Genomic DNA, 16062 nt, shown 5'->3' on the forward strand with positions numbered 1-16062 from the left:
CTGCTTTCGGAGCGACCAGAGGCACTTGCTTTCCAGACTGAGGTTGGAACTAGCCGCATTTGGCATTCATGAAGACGGAAGTGACAGGTTTGGACCCAATACAAGATTTGATAACCAACTTAGCTTTTTTCCGCTTTTCAAATTACGCTATTGAAAAATTGGAAGCCGAAAAACGTCAACTGTCAGAAGCAGAAAAATATTTAATGTAAAAATTCACCTAGGGCCTGATTCTCGAATTCGCGACTACGAAGCTGAATTTGACAGCTTGTGTGCGTGAAGCGAATGTCAACAAAGAATTGCAAAAAAAATGTGATTTTTAAACGCACCGTTTTTAACGTTTTTTGCAGAAATTTTCGTAATGGTGAGTATGTATCGAATGAACTATCCTCTAGGATGCTAATTTAGTTAAATCACATAAATTTACTGCAGGGGAAAACGTTTTCTGACCGCATCCAACACTGTCTTTACTTGTGAAAAAGTAAACAAACTTTCAGAATACTAAATTTTAATAAAAATTAATAATTGTGTGCAAAATTTATCTTCCAAACGGTTGGAAAATGAGTTTTCCTTATGCAGTGAAAAAAACTTTGCCGTAGCTTAAGCTGAATTTAACTTATAAGTGTTTTTCTGTGACCTTGTTTCATGCATTATCAGGAGCCATCAGTCGGAGAAAATGAAACCTGCTACGTGGCTGTGGAGTTTGCGGATGTGTTCGATTACGCTGCGGGTGGAAGCCGTTTAGTCGTCGAAGGCGAAAGAGTATTCAAACATCTTTTAAAAGTTGGTGTTGAAGAAGTTCACGATGAAGGCTTCAGTATTTTCTCGTCCTGCCTCCAGTCATCATCTCCAAGCTCGGAACCCCATACAATAAAAATTGGTACGAAAATCTCCTTCTCCAAATGGTTGTTTTCGTGTTCCTGTAAAGCTGGCAAAGGGAAGTGCAAACACGTCATGGCTGTTTTGTATCATTTGCTTAAGTATGTTTTATTTTATTTCTTTATTATTGCACATTTTGCACCAAGTTGGACTGTTTCACACTTTATCAAAAGCACCGGCCTCAATAAGTCTTTTCCTGGCTTCGCTGATAGGAGGTTGTGGCAAATTCAAGTCGGGAACTGCTGATGGCCTAAGAATTAAGCGATCAGTGGCACGGCTTGTTGCTATAAAAAGCAAAATAATAATAAAAAAAATTATAATATCATTGCTTCAAGGCGTGTATTACACTTCATACTTGGAGAGTAGAAGTTCGACACGGTGAAATGGAGGCTACAAATACGGGAGGTTTTTGTAGGTTCTATCTTTAGCCGTAGTCGTTGGATCCAGTCTAGATACCGCGATTTATCCGTTTTCGGAGGGAAGGCATGAAAAGAAATTCCGGGGCGATATCTCTGCTTACATCCGGGGACGACACAAACAATACGGCTTTTGAATTTTGCAGATTGTTCGGAGTCAGCTTCAAGCAAATTTCGTCCGACTTGCTTGTTCACCGGGCAATTTGCGCAGCTTTTGACGTCCATATTTCACACGTTCTAAGGAAAATATTTTGAAAAATATCAGAGCACTGATTGAATAAAAGCCAGATCTTTGTATTTTAGGTATTTTATGAATACTAAGCGGATATTTTTATATCAAATTTCATTAATTCGGTTTACCTCTCGCAGGTAGATTGACAGAGGGTGTACTTCAACGGCTTTTTTTCACTACAATGGCAATAAATTTTGGTTCGGAGCATCGAAACAGCTAAGAAAAACTATTTTTCAACAATTTCCACTAATTGTAAGATAAACACGGTACAAGTTTTCGAGAAATCAGTATATTAATTACAGAGAAAATATGCAACGGTTTGTTTACATATTTTTCACTCACACGCGAAACTTTCATAGGTGGCGACACCGTATCTTCGATGACGCGAATACACTACGAATACACTTCACGGTGGAAACGGAATGAAACGCATTCGCGATGACAACGGTACGGTGTCGACATCTGGATACGAGATTAGTTTCCCACTAAACTTATCATTATAATATCAAATTATCTTCAGATGATATTTTTGTATAAGATTATTATATCACATGAAGAAAACAAAGTTTTCCACTCACATTGAATACCAGTTTGATACGAAGAAGTTAATTTTCATTAATGATTTTTTATTCGAAAAGTGCTCATTCTGCCTGAAAACTCATCATTATCTTCGACACTTCACTAACTCGTAAAACGTAGTTCAATGGCGTGCCGTTTATTGCGTTTCCACCGTGAAGTGTATTCGAGAATCAGGCCCTTAATATCAGATGGATGAAACATTTGATCATGATATTTAGTTGAGTGTAAGGTGGTCCTGAACCAATTCCCTTCGGATCTCAGAAACGGCGCTCCACACAAAAAAATCCAATTGTGCAGAAAAAAAAGATGTCACATCGATAGCAATTTGGCTGTATGGTGTTCTCCTTTCTCCAGAGTTTTAAACCAGATTATTAATTCTGAATTAAATGTGCAGTTAGACTGTGAAAAAATCCGAAGGTAGTTAATTTTGGCCTGATGACAAAATTCAAGTTGAAACGGTTTGTTGCCGGCAGACAATTTTACTAAAGGCGAAATGGTCCAAAATTGATCCCCATGTAAAAATAGTAAAAATAGTAAAAATAGATCCTAACCAAAATCTGGAATATACTTTATAACTATCATTTTCGAAGCATTATGAAAAAAGTTACTTCTGATTTGGGCTCTATATTTTACTTTTGACGTAGGACTACGTCTAACCGGAAGATATAGGGTGTGAAATGAAAATCTAGGCACTGAACAAGTAGGAAAAAATGCAAGATTTGGAACGCTTATAACTCGAGCATTTCTCAATAGATCGCAAAAGTTTTTGCATCAATTGATAGGAAATATATCTACGCATCTATCATAACGAATAACAATTCATTTTTCTTGAGATAAATAATTGAATAATTGTGAAATATCAAGCCTTGTCCGAATGCACTATGTGCCCATTTTTGATTGGTCCATTTTATGCTCCTCAAATCGTACCGACCAAAACGGGCAACCAGAGCAGCAGCGAAATAGAATGAAGCACGATTGGAAAGGAAAAAGAAAACAATGAACGAAACATTGGTCGCAGTCTCACACATGCGTAATTCTCGAGCCAGCCAGTCAGCTTAAAAATCCCCGCTCCGCTGCCGAAACGATCATTCTTTGTGTGGACACCGACTGGACAACATCGTTGCTGGACGGGCTGGACGGCGAGGGATCGAGTGCCTTCCTCAAGGCAAGAGGGCGGAGGTGGTAGCGCTGGAGTAGAGTCATAGAGTAGAGTAGAGTTTTCAAAGGGCCTTTCTCAAGGCTAGAGACGAATGAACTGCAAAAGTTTAAAGTCTCTATAATACAAGACCTTCCTTCCTTCCGTAACGATCATTCTCATTCAAACCGTACACCACATCGTTTCGCATCACAACACATCAACAAACCAACACAAGCAGCCATGGTTGGACATGGTAAAGGAGGAAAAGTGAAGGGAAAGGCAAAATCCCGCTCGAACCGTGTTGGTCTGGAGTTCCCCGCAAGGGTAGCTAGGCCGAGCGCGTTAGTACCAGTGCACCAGTCCACCTAGCCGCCGTTATATAGTTTCGGCCGCCGAAGTGATCGAGTTGGCTGGCAAAGCTGCTCGCGACGATAAGAAAACCCGCATTCAGAACAGCACACATCCTATTTGATAAAAGGCCCGAAAAATACCGAAACCACAATCGATTAATACGTTTTTATGTTGTTTTATAGATCTTTATACTTCCATGAATTATATTCAGTTGCTTACTTTTAATTTATAACAGTGAAAAATTCGAATTCCGTTATTTGTGTTGGAGTATCAAAAATTACTCTGTTTAGAAGAGGCTGAATTAGATGACTATTGAAACATTATAAAGATAAAGAAAACATATTTTTTGGAGTTTTTTCATCCAATCATTCCCTCTCCTTCAAATAAATGCCAATAAAGCCTGAAAAATACACAATAACAACATTACAGAGAAGTGCAATTTTCGGTCTGTGACAACGTGCGCGAGTATATGTGTTATGATTTTGCACGCGAGTACAGGAGGGTTAAGGCTTGTTGCGACAAAATCTGGACACCCCTAAACACACACAGCTTCGAAAATACACCAACAGTGACCAACACCAACAACACGCACTTTTCATATTTGGTACAGCTGTAATTTTATTATATTATTAGCTGACCCGGCAAACTTCGTCCTGCCCAAAATTTATTTTTCGTTATCACATTCGCGTTTTTTTTACTAAGCGCACGTTCATGGGTCCAATCGCAGAACTGTTTATTGATTGATTTTTTAATCTACCCTTTAAAATTACCTTTTACTATAAAATTTCATTACTTCTACCAAAACATGTCATTATAATATCAAATTATTTTCAGACACAATTCTAGTTCAAGATTTTTCAACCACTTGCAAATAAGATGTTTCTCCGTTATATGGGATAAATGTTCGATACAGAAAATATGATAGAATAAAGACAGGCTTAAATCAGACAATTCCTTTCTCGAGTTTTGCTCTTATCAACACATTCGGTGATCCATTTTTATTTGTATAGATAGAAGAAGACATAGGAGTGCGTTTTATCGGTGACCGGAATAAATCGCCACAGTAAACAACTGCAACAGAAACAACCGCTTAGAAAAAGTGTAGTAGGCTAGAAATATTTGGCGCGGGAAAAACATCATGTGCCTCACATTTCTATTATAAATTTATTCTCTTGTTCTCGTTTTTCGAAATTTATTCTGAGGACAATGTAATGGGGACGAAGTCCCCATTTGGCGAGGATAAGGAATCGAGGCGGCCCATGCCGCCAAGATGACGCAATCCGAGTCCACCGCCGACCCGCCGTCGGAAGCGGCGGTGTCTCGCACGCAAACCTGGGATCCACTGATTGCCCGGTTAGTTTGAAACATAGGATACGATCCTTTAGCAATGTCCGACCGAGCTCTAGCGAGCGTCGGACGGTATACGTCTGCCCGGGGCGTTACGTTTGCCTGGGGCGATACGTTTGCCCGGTTAATTCTTGTTTTGAAATACAATACCGCGCCACAATATTTATAGCCTACTACACATTTTATAAGCGGTGGTTTCTGTTGCAGTCGTTTTCTGTGGCGATTTATTCCGGGAACCGTTTTATCACACCAAATATCAGCCCCCTCTCCTTCAGAGAGAGAGAGAGAGAGAGAGAGGAGGAGCATCTATCTACCATAGGAACGTTTCGTGCCCCCTAGAACCTTCACATGCCGAATTCGGTTCCATTTGCTTGATTAGTTTTCGAGTTATGCAGAAATTTGTGTTTCATTTGTATGGCAGCTCCCCTTTAAAGAGGGGAGTGGAGTGTCTAACCAACGTAAAAACATTTATTGCACCCTAAAACCTCCACATGCCAAATTTGGTTTCATATCCTTGATTAATTTCCGAGTAATTCAGAAATTTGTGTTTCATTTGTATGGCAGTCCTCCTAAGAGAGGGGGGAGGAGTATCTAACCACCATAGACTCATTTATTGCACCCCAAAACCTCCAAATGTCAAATTTCGTTTAATTTTCTTGATTAATTCTCGAGTAATGCAGAAATTTGTGTTTCATTTGTATGGCAGCCCCCCCTAAGAGAGGGGGAGCGTCTCAAACTATCAGAAGAACCTTCCCCGACCTCAAAAGCCCTTACATACCAATTTTCATGTCGATCGGTTCAGTAGTTTTCGAGTCCATAAGAATCAGACAGACTGAAAGACAGACAGACATCACTCCATATATATATATATATATATATATATATATATATATATATATATATATATATATATATATAAATATTTTAGTACAATTTTGTTTCATTTTAACTTACATTATCTTACGAATTAACGGCGTTTTGGCGCCGTTTTGTGTTTTAAATGCTTAAAATGGGAAAGAAAGTATATTGACCAATGGAATATTATTTAAGAGGATATTCTAGTCTACGAATGTTAAAAAAAAGCAATATTATTTTCTTCATATTTCTGAAGTTCATACATTCAAGAATATAGGACAGTGGAAGTTAGATCTTCACCGAAGTATCGACGTTTTACTCTCGCGATCCGAAAGTCTTAATATGGTACATAATATGGCGACCGTGACATAGTCTGTCTGTCTGTCGCGGTCCGCCCGTTCATTCATCAATTACATAATATAGCTTACATTTCATTTGAAGCCATCATACAGGTCAAGGAATATAAACTCAAACCACGAACCATTAACCACGCGTGAGAATTAAATTGTATTCCAGGCCGGGATTCCCCTTAAGAATGAAACGAAGTACAGGGTTTTCCATTTCGGGCTTCCGAAAGTATACAGCCCTGCGCTGACAACCGTTTGACATAGCTGTCAACCAAAGCGTCGTATCGTTAGATGAATGTCTGCCATTTTACAATATGGATCGTTTTAGCATCGCACAACGTGTTAATTTTGTTAAATTATACTATAAAAATGATGAAAAACCGGCAAATGTTTTTCGAGCATTACGGACGGATTTTGGTCGTCATGGACGGCCTACAGAGCACACAATCGCTAATGTAGTGCGTAAATTCGAACAAACTGGATCCGTAGCGGATATTGTGAAACCTGTGCATCAACATAATGTGCGTTCGGCCGAAAATATTGCTGCTGTAGCTGCCAGTGTGGAAGATGACCCGAATGTTTCGATTCCACGGCGTGCTCAGCAATTCGGCTTGTCAAACACATCATTGTGGCGAATTCTGCATTTGGACTTGCACCTACATCCATATAAAGTCCAACTGGTACAAACATTAGAGCGTGGTGACCATGGAATGCGTCGGGCATACGTCGATTGGGTGAACGAACAACAGCAGCAAAATGCTGAATTTTCGCATCAAATTTTCTTCAGCGATGAGGCACATTTCGAGCTCAGTGGCTATGTGAACACCCAAAGTTTCCGTATATGGGGCTCAGAAAATCCACACGTGATTATTGAGAGGCCATTGCATCCGCCAAAAGCCACTGTTTGGTGCGCATTATGGTCTGGTGGAGTCATCGGGCCGTATTTCTTTGAAAATGAGGACGGCGAGACGGTAACTGTGAATGGTGAGCGCTATGGCCGCATGTTAACCGATTTTTTTTGCCGCAAATTGAAGATATGGATACGGATGACATGTGTCACCGAATATGGCCATATTGCGAACGAAATTTGAGGGACGCGTAATTTCGCGTTTTGGTGATGCCAATCGACCGTCCATTGGTGTCATCCGTGGCCGAGTGGTTAGCGTCCCACACTATCATGCCGGGTGTTCGGGTTCGATTCCCGTTCTGGTTGGGGGATTTTTCGTCAAAGAAAATTCTTCCGGCTTGCACTGTGGTCACGCGTATTCTAGAGCTTGCCACTCCAGAGTACATTCAAGGCGTGTTCTTCGGCATAGAAATCTCAACCAAGTATTAATGAACAACGCTAGTTAATGAATACGTTGAGACGGCAAAAGTGTCACAGGGAACGTTAACGCCATTCAAGAAGAAGAAGAATTGGCCGTCCAGATCATGCGATTTGAACCCGCTAGACTTTTTTTTGTGGGGTTATGCGAAAGACCGTGTCTATGCCAACTCTCCGCAAACTCTTGAACATTCGAAAGACAACATTCGTGAAGTTATGACCGAGATACCGCCCCATATGTGCCGAAAAGTCATCGAAACTTACCTGTTCCGGATCAAGGTGTGCGAGGAAGCCCTAGGTGGACATTTGAATGATGTTGTATTTCACACATAATTGCATAAACCAAACTTTCATCGAAATTCGAATTCTAAGTGTGTTTTATTTCAATTTACTTTCGGAATTTAAAGTTGGAAAACCCTGTATAAGAATACACTCATTCATAGTAATTGGTCCCGAGAAGGTAGAGTGGTTTTCGTGGTTATGTTGCTTAGGATGCATCGGAAGTCAAAAACAACCGGAGATTTCAATATAAACGCGAGCAAATTGGCATTCTCCGATTTCCTTACATCATTGCTAACCTAAGTGCACAGAAACGACACCAATAAAACCGCAGAAATAATAATTGTGAACGTAGGACTACGAAATTGCTAGAGGCGAGAACAAACCTTATAGAAATGTAAGAATGAAACTCTAAAATAAATATTAACAATAAAAAGGACCGATGAAATCTAAGCAGACTCTCAATATTAACATGTACTGTTGGTTGCTCGCTGTCTAGAGCAACTCTGAAAAACACTGAACTTTTTCAATATCCACGCAACATTACAGATAACCTATCACGCTCTCAAAAACACCATTCCCCGAAGAAATAGTTCACAAATTATGCTTTGCAGCACCTTTCGTAGAATGACAACAGAAATCCGAACCGATTCGGATGTGTGGTGGAGGCGACGGCGACGAATTTTCACTTGAATTATGTTCCTAAATTCGCACAAGCACTGTTTCGGAAAAAATATAAACATCAGTTCGCTTTTTATTGCCCAGGATATTGTTTTAGTATTCATCGAAATTTCCAAAGAAAACCTCCTAAAGTTGAGACTAAAATCTATGAAGTCCCAAACATTGTTCAGTTTTAAGCCAAGATAACGACTAGCGGCTGAGAAGACGAATAACAGATAACCGCATCGAAATGATGTCTCTAAACTAAAGCACTTCAACTTCAGAGCGGAATAAATCCACAAAGCCTACCGCTTAACCACCACCGCCGCTCACAATTGTTGCTCTCGAAACAACGGAAACCTTAGAGAATGATAACTCAACACATCCCGTCAAGTCCCTGGTATTCAACATTTTCAGCTTTATGATAATTCCGACACCGTCGTCCTGTGCGACAGAATCTATTCTCTCGCCCACCCACACCCAGAGAACTAAACCACAACTATTGGCTAAACCGCAATGTGCCATTATGTAAAACCAAGATTTTCCTAGTCCTTAGAATTGTGTTGTCTAACCGGAGGCGGAGGCCGGAAAACCGATGCAAGGAATACGATAAAAGTTTTTCTTCTGTTGCCAACAATGGGGCTTCTCCCGTACACTTCCCGCCTCCCGCTGTTTGTGCACGGACAAGCGGGGGTGGTGAAGAAATTCAATTGAAAATCATGTGCTTTTGATGTGCGTCATTTATCGAGTGGCTACATATTCTATTGGAGGTGACATTTGGACGGTTTTTTTGACGTAGAACTACGTCTTTCCGGAAGGGTGCCAAATCAGAAAACAGGTCACGTTTTTATGAAATAAAGTTAACGTTAATAACTATTTTCACTGTGAACCAATTCTCATGATTTGCACACCAATCGAATCGGAATTTCTCTAAGATTTGTATGATATGCTATTCATTACAATTCGCTAATCTCTAAATGGTTTAAATTCATGACAACTGGAAGAACTTTCTTTTTTCTCATACATTTGTTCTGCCGATTGGTGTGCTTCTTCTTCTTCTTCTTCAATGGCACTAACGTTCCTAGAGGAACTTCGCCGTCTCAACGTAGTATTACTTGCATCATTTTTATTAGTACTTAGTTGAGATTTCTGTGCCAAATAACACGCCTTGAATGCATTCTGAGTGGCAAGCTCTAGAATACGCGTGAACACAGTGCAAGTCGGAGGAAATTTCTTTGACGAAAAATTCCCCCGACCAGAACGGGAAACGAACCCGAACACCCGGCATGTTAGTTATGACGCTAACCACTCGGTCAAGGGAGCACAATGTGTGTGCTAGCCCTACCCGTATTTCGTATGCTTATAACTCGAACATTTCTTAACAGATCGATCGAAGATGTTTGCATCAATTGATAGGAAATATTTCTACGCGTCTATCATAATTAATAAAATGATATTTTTCATGAGATGAACAATTGAACAACTGTAAAATGTCAAGCGCTATTTAAACGCCCTAACTGCCAAGTTTTTATTGGGATTTACGGTTTCCCCAACACAGACTTCAAAACCGATATTCCTGTGGAAATTCGCTCTGCAAATATACACGCAAGTCGGGGGTATATTTGTTCCCACTGAGCTGTGTTCCCCTAACACGGACTTCAAATTTAATGTGCCTGGGGGAATCCGCTTTGCAAATACTCCCTAGAGGCGAATGAACTGAAAAGTTTAAAGCCTCTCTAATCCAACATCATCATCATTTGCAAATACAGGCAAGTCGGGGGTATTTTTTGGTGTTGAGCACTTTTGTACTCGCTTGTCGTTGTGCAGACCGGAATAGTTTTCCCTTAAGCGTACTTTTTGAATGAATAATCCAGATACTAGAGGTGAATGAACTGTCGCGGTTCGAGAACTACGTAAACATGAGATGTGCAATAATTTCAGAGTGAAATGTAAAATACAATGATCGTTTGACAATTTTTCCGTTCACATATTTTGGTAGTCCTAGGCATCATATCAAATGTAAAAGGACGTTCATCAAATTTATTTGTAACGAAGAACATAATCTATTGCAAACTTATTTCGATGCATTCTAAAATAATATTCGGAGTGGAAACAAGTGGATTGCATAATATAATTGCGTAGTTCTACGTCGAAAATATGCGGTCGTGTCCTAGATACAACCTCTTACAATTTTTTATGAAAGACGTAAATGTGGTGAAAACAAACACCTTTCCTGAGCGAATGCAAATATCACATGCAGTCTATTTTCTGACGTCGATTATAGTTTCGTAATTATTTCTTGGATTTTGAACGATTCTTTAGCCAAGTTGTCAATCTGTTACAAAAAAGTGGCGAAGTAAAGTAAGTGATTGCTTGCTCGTTTGTTAGTGTAACTATTGATTATTGATTGATTGATGCCATATTGCCATAGTCACCTTATGTTTGAAGAGTTTCATGACTTTTGAGTCACACTGTGCTTCAGTAGTCATAATATAAATGAAAATAACACTGAAAAAATGTGCGTTCGTTCGCGAAGAGAGCAAATATTGCAACGTAAGCTCTCCCTTTTATTCTTTGGTGTAAATAATAGGTATAAATCATGTTTGCAAATCGGTCTGGGGAGAGGCTGAGTGGCCTAACAGAGGATTGCTCGATGGAAGAAATAGCAAACAGGGGTGTAATTTTGTTCGATGGGACAACTTTCATGCCGTTTGGCGCATGTGTTTCCGTATTTTCGCATGACACTCACACTTTGTTGTGCGCCTGCGTAGTATGTGCAAGAAGGCGACGGTGACACTGGATGCGGAAAAGTGGTCGTACGAATTGTATGCAATAGTGAAGGTAAACAACCATATTGAGTTGTATTGGTGCGGTTACATTGCTTCACCTCTTGCTTCGTTCGAATTCGCCAGCTTCTATCGAGCAACATTGTTGGTTTCTCTTCGTCAGTAATCGTACACTTAAATTTTCGTGCGTACTCCGAGCCAATGTCACCTTAGCCTAATGGTGCTGGGTGAACGAATACATGTTCGCTTGTGATCGAACGTGTCACCGACTGTCGTGATGAATACAAGATTGATGCATTACCACTGTTTCTACAAAACGATCCATCGGTCGTTTTGAGGCCCTTCAAACTTCCTGCTGAAGACTTATTTGTAATTTTTCCTATGTATAATGAAGTAATATTTGTCGCCATGAGAAGCGAATTGATTTTTATAACTTTTTTTCAATGTGAATTCAAAAGTGTGTTCGGACTTATCGGTGACTTTTTCTGATCGGTCACTTCATTGCGTTGTTTTCGGGTTAAAAGAGGTGTCGAAGTGCAGCGTGCTTCAAGCCGGATACTTTTGGCAACCGGTGCTCGCGTGTGCTTCATTGGGAATTTTGTCGAGGCTCGAGCCGTATTTCGTGCTAGACTGAGAGGAAATATTGCAACATAAGCAACTCACGTTGGCAGCTCGCTATAACGGTCGAATAGTATAAAATAAATCAATCTTCGGTGCCTACTATACTCCTGCTCCAGCCAGCGAGCGGTTAGCAGCATTTGTACTGACTGGGAAAAGAGAATCAATTGTAAAACTGTTGCGCATCCTCTTATTGAGTGAGCGTTCGAAGGGTCCTTCATTGTGGGTAGATTTGTTCGATTGGCTGTAAAATACGATACCGCTCGAATTGTTAAAATCTGGAAGTTGCTCTTGTGTAACGGGCGCGAAAATGCCACCCTCAACTTATATTCGCAGGGATAAAATAGTTTCGGGCTCACGTTCCCAATACAGTGACTCAAACTCGAATTCGTGCACCACCATGCAGATCTCGTTTAGCTACATTTGAAAGTCAAAAACAAGCTTTCGAAGCATTCTGATTAGATAAAGTCATAGTGTCACATGAGCGTAAAAAGTCGTCGGTCGTTACTATTTAAGCGATAAATGATTGCAGATTTGCGAATGTATGAAAATTTGCTCAAAATCATATTCGTACGATAGCTGAAATTTCAATTTGATTCCGAAGGCGCTAATCAACTTCAGGATTCTATCTTCAGTATGGGAACCCTTGTTTATTAGAACTGTATTTAATCGCTATCGTTTTTTTAAATCGTTTTTAAGATCGTGATTGTTGGAAATTTGATGGTTTCTAATTTTCGTACGCAGATTACTTCCGAGGTTCATGCTCTCACACGATGTCGGGAGATTGTGGTGAAGTATAAATAGCTTTTGAGCAATTCTAAAGTAACTGCCGTTCTGAATCATATTTCGGACAACATCATATTTCGGACAGTTTGTTCTAATATCTTCAAATGCTTAATGCACTGATGATATAACTATCAAATTAATATCACAATTGCTTCTTTAGAGTAATCCCTTGGTTTTACTATCATTTCACATGAGAACTACATTTGAATTATAACATAATCGGCCAAAATCTATCAACACTACTCACTATCGTTTGTGTTTAACGTTTGCTTAGCGTAAGCACGTAGAATTTGCCCCTTCATAAATATTTAAATTTCTCCCGTGTTTCATCAGTTCTCATCATAGTCAACAGTTTACTGTGATTGCTTGGTAAGTGTTTCACAGTTAACTATCAAATACAATCAAGTGCAATGTAATTTTCGTCCAAAAAATTACAAAATGAAGTGTCCGAGATTTGAATTCAATCTGTCCGAAGTTTGATTTAGTGTCCGAAGTTTGATTCTTATTCGCTTCATTTGAAAAACATTTTATTCGATGATTTTTTTATGTTTTCAATCAAATAGGTACCAAAGTAGAAAGCTTAAAAGCATATTGAACTAATTTATCAAAAATATCAACCAAATAGTACCTGTGCATAAAGTTTAGATCTGTTTTCTGCATCATATGCCTTAACCCTCCTGTACTCGCGTGCAAAATCATAATACGTATACTCGCGCACGGTGTCACAGGCCAAAAGATGAACTTCTCTGTAATGTTGCCATTGTGTATTTTTCAGGCTTTATTGGCATTTATTTGAAGAAGAGGGTATGATTGAATGAAAAAAACTCCAAAAATATGTTTTCTTCGTCTTTATTATGTTTTAATAGTCATCTAATTCAGCCTCCTCAAAACAGAGTAATTTTCGATACTCCAACACAAATAACGAAATTCGAATTTTTCCACTGTTATTAATTAAAAGTAAGCAAATGAATATAATTAATGGAAGTATAAAGAGCTATAAAACAACATAAAAACGTATTAATTGATTGTGGTTTCATTGGAGTAAGAATCAGAACATAGCATAACTGCATGCCCGAAACAAACATATTTTTTACATTTCATGCAGTTGTTGCGTTTTTTTCGGGTCTTTTATCAAAGAGAAGAATGTATAACAACCTTCTATATAATTACCAGATGATAAAGGTTCTGAAATATAAAGTTTGCATATTTCTAATATTCTTTGTCTCTGTATTCTTAGTAAACTAGAAACTAATACCTTTTTTTAGATGGGGCATAAAAAGATGATATAAAAGGATTTCTAGAAACTTCTTTTTTTTTCTCGTTTTCTTGTCGATATTGTCTATTATAAATAATATATCCCCGAAACTGTAACTGTTAAAAATTACCATGAGCCACCGATTAGTTTATAGTTTACTGTTTACAATTATTCCACAAGTGAAATTCTTTCACAAGTGTGTATATGTATGACCATTATATTTAGCGAATAACTATACGAAAGTCAAACATTTATATTTTGCTTTTGAACGTATGAATCTAACGACGAATATATAGACGAATAGTTAATATATGGATGCGTTCAATCCAGTTACAAAAGGAACTGAAATCAAATAAGAATAGTCCGGTAATGATCTTATGCATTATATGCAATAAATATTCCATGCCACTAACATTAATTTATACATTTCATTCAACAATATTCTAGAATATGAAAAAAGACACTTGTCCAAAAAAGTTACTCCTATACTCGCGTCGGTGTGTCAGACCGAAAGTGTTGAAAAAGTGGCACACGTCCCCTTTGTACCAACACATCTTCTTCTTCTTCTTCTTCAATGGCACTAACGTTCCTAGAGGAACTTCGCCGTCTCAACGTAGTATTACTTGCATCATTTTTATTAGTACTTAGTTGAGATTTCTATGCCAAATAACACGCCTTGAATGCATTCTGAGTGGCAAGCTCTAGAATACGCGTGAACACAGTGCAAGTCGGAGGAAATTTCTTTGACGAAAAATTCCCCCGACCAGAACGGGAATCGTACCCGAACACCCGGCATGTTAGTTATGACGCTAACCACTCGGCCAAGGGAGCACTTGTACCAACACATGCGATACGCTAAACGATGACGAACGACGAATAACGAAGCTAGAGAGAATCGCAAAATCGTTGTGTTGATATTTTCTGAGAAATGAACGAATTATTGATTTCTCGGTCTGACAGACCAATGCGTGAGTATAGGAGTGTTAAGCATCCGAAATATGATTCAGAACGGTATGTAAGAATTGTGTGTGCCTCATGTTTTAGGTCATTGCCTTGGGAAAACTTGAATCCTCGATTCAATCCCATTCTGTTGACATTTTGCTTCATATTTTTTCTCTAGAATGACTTTTTTTTTAAACATGCATACCTTTTTACTCTCATGTGACATTATGATTTTATTCAAATAGAATATTTCGAAAGGTTCTTTTCGATACAAAAGTAATGAAAAGAGATCTGCATGGTGGTGTACGAATTCGAGTTTGAGTCAGTGTAAATAAAAACAGAAATTGTAGAATTCTTGTAGTGAGAACAGTAGCAGTTCTTTAAGACTGAGAGCTAACTTCAATTTAGCAACTGCACTGCGTATAAAGTTTGTTCTGAGTTTATTCTTAAATTTAGTTTTATTCTTGAATACACTCTATCAAACATATATCGAGAGTTTGTAATTCCAAATCTTTCCGCTGTACATTTTTCAATTTTATTTTTCCAGTGGTCTTAATGTCAATTTTTTTTTTTTTTTTTTTTTATTAAATCGTTTATTTTTACAGGCTCAGTTACATAAGTTTAAAGGAGCCAAACTCCTATCTGTATTGTTACAAGTATATATATTCATTTTTCATTAATTCTAGTGTTAATGAAGTAGAGAACCGATTACTCGCGGTTTGCTCGAGTTTAGAAGGGTGACATTTTTTTCAGGAAAAGGAAGGGATATAAGGATATGTTGACAATGTTCACACTCACATTCGCACTCACATTCATCATACTCAATTCTTAAGCCTATCTTACATCTAACATGTATTTACATTTCACCTTATTCTATTGTTAGTAAGAAGGGATTTAATTTCTCGCGAAGGAAAAGGAAAAGGAAAATATAAGGATATAAGGACAATCACACACGAAGATCGATAGCTTTTAGGAAGACATATATTTGGGACATGTAATCAAGGTCTAACCGAGCCAACACATCTCTCACCGGCACATTGGGCTGTCTTCCTCTGGCCCGAAGAGAGTTTTCTAAATTCGATCTGGCAACAAGATACACCTCGCACGACCAAACAACGTGTTCGATGTCGTGGTAACCTTGGCCACAAGCACAGATATTGCCATCGGCAAGATTAAAACGAAAGAGTAGCGCGTCTAACGAACAGTGATTGGACATGAGTCGAGAGAAGGTGCGAATAAAGTCCCGACTCAAGTCCAGACTTTTGAACCAT

Source organism: Toxorhynchites rutilus, chromosome 1 (genome assembly GCF_029784135.1).
Source record: "Toxorhynchites rutilus septentrionalis strain SRP chromosome 1, ASM2978413v1, whole genome shotgun sequence".
Lineage (NCBI taxonomy): Eukaryota > Metazoa > Arthropoda > Insecta > Diptera > Culicidae > Toxorhynchites > Toxorhynchites rutilus.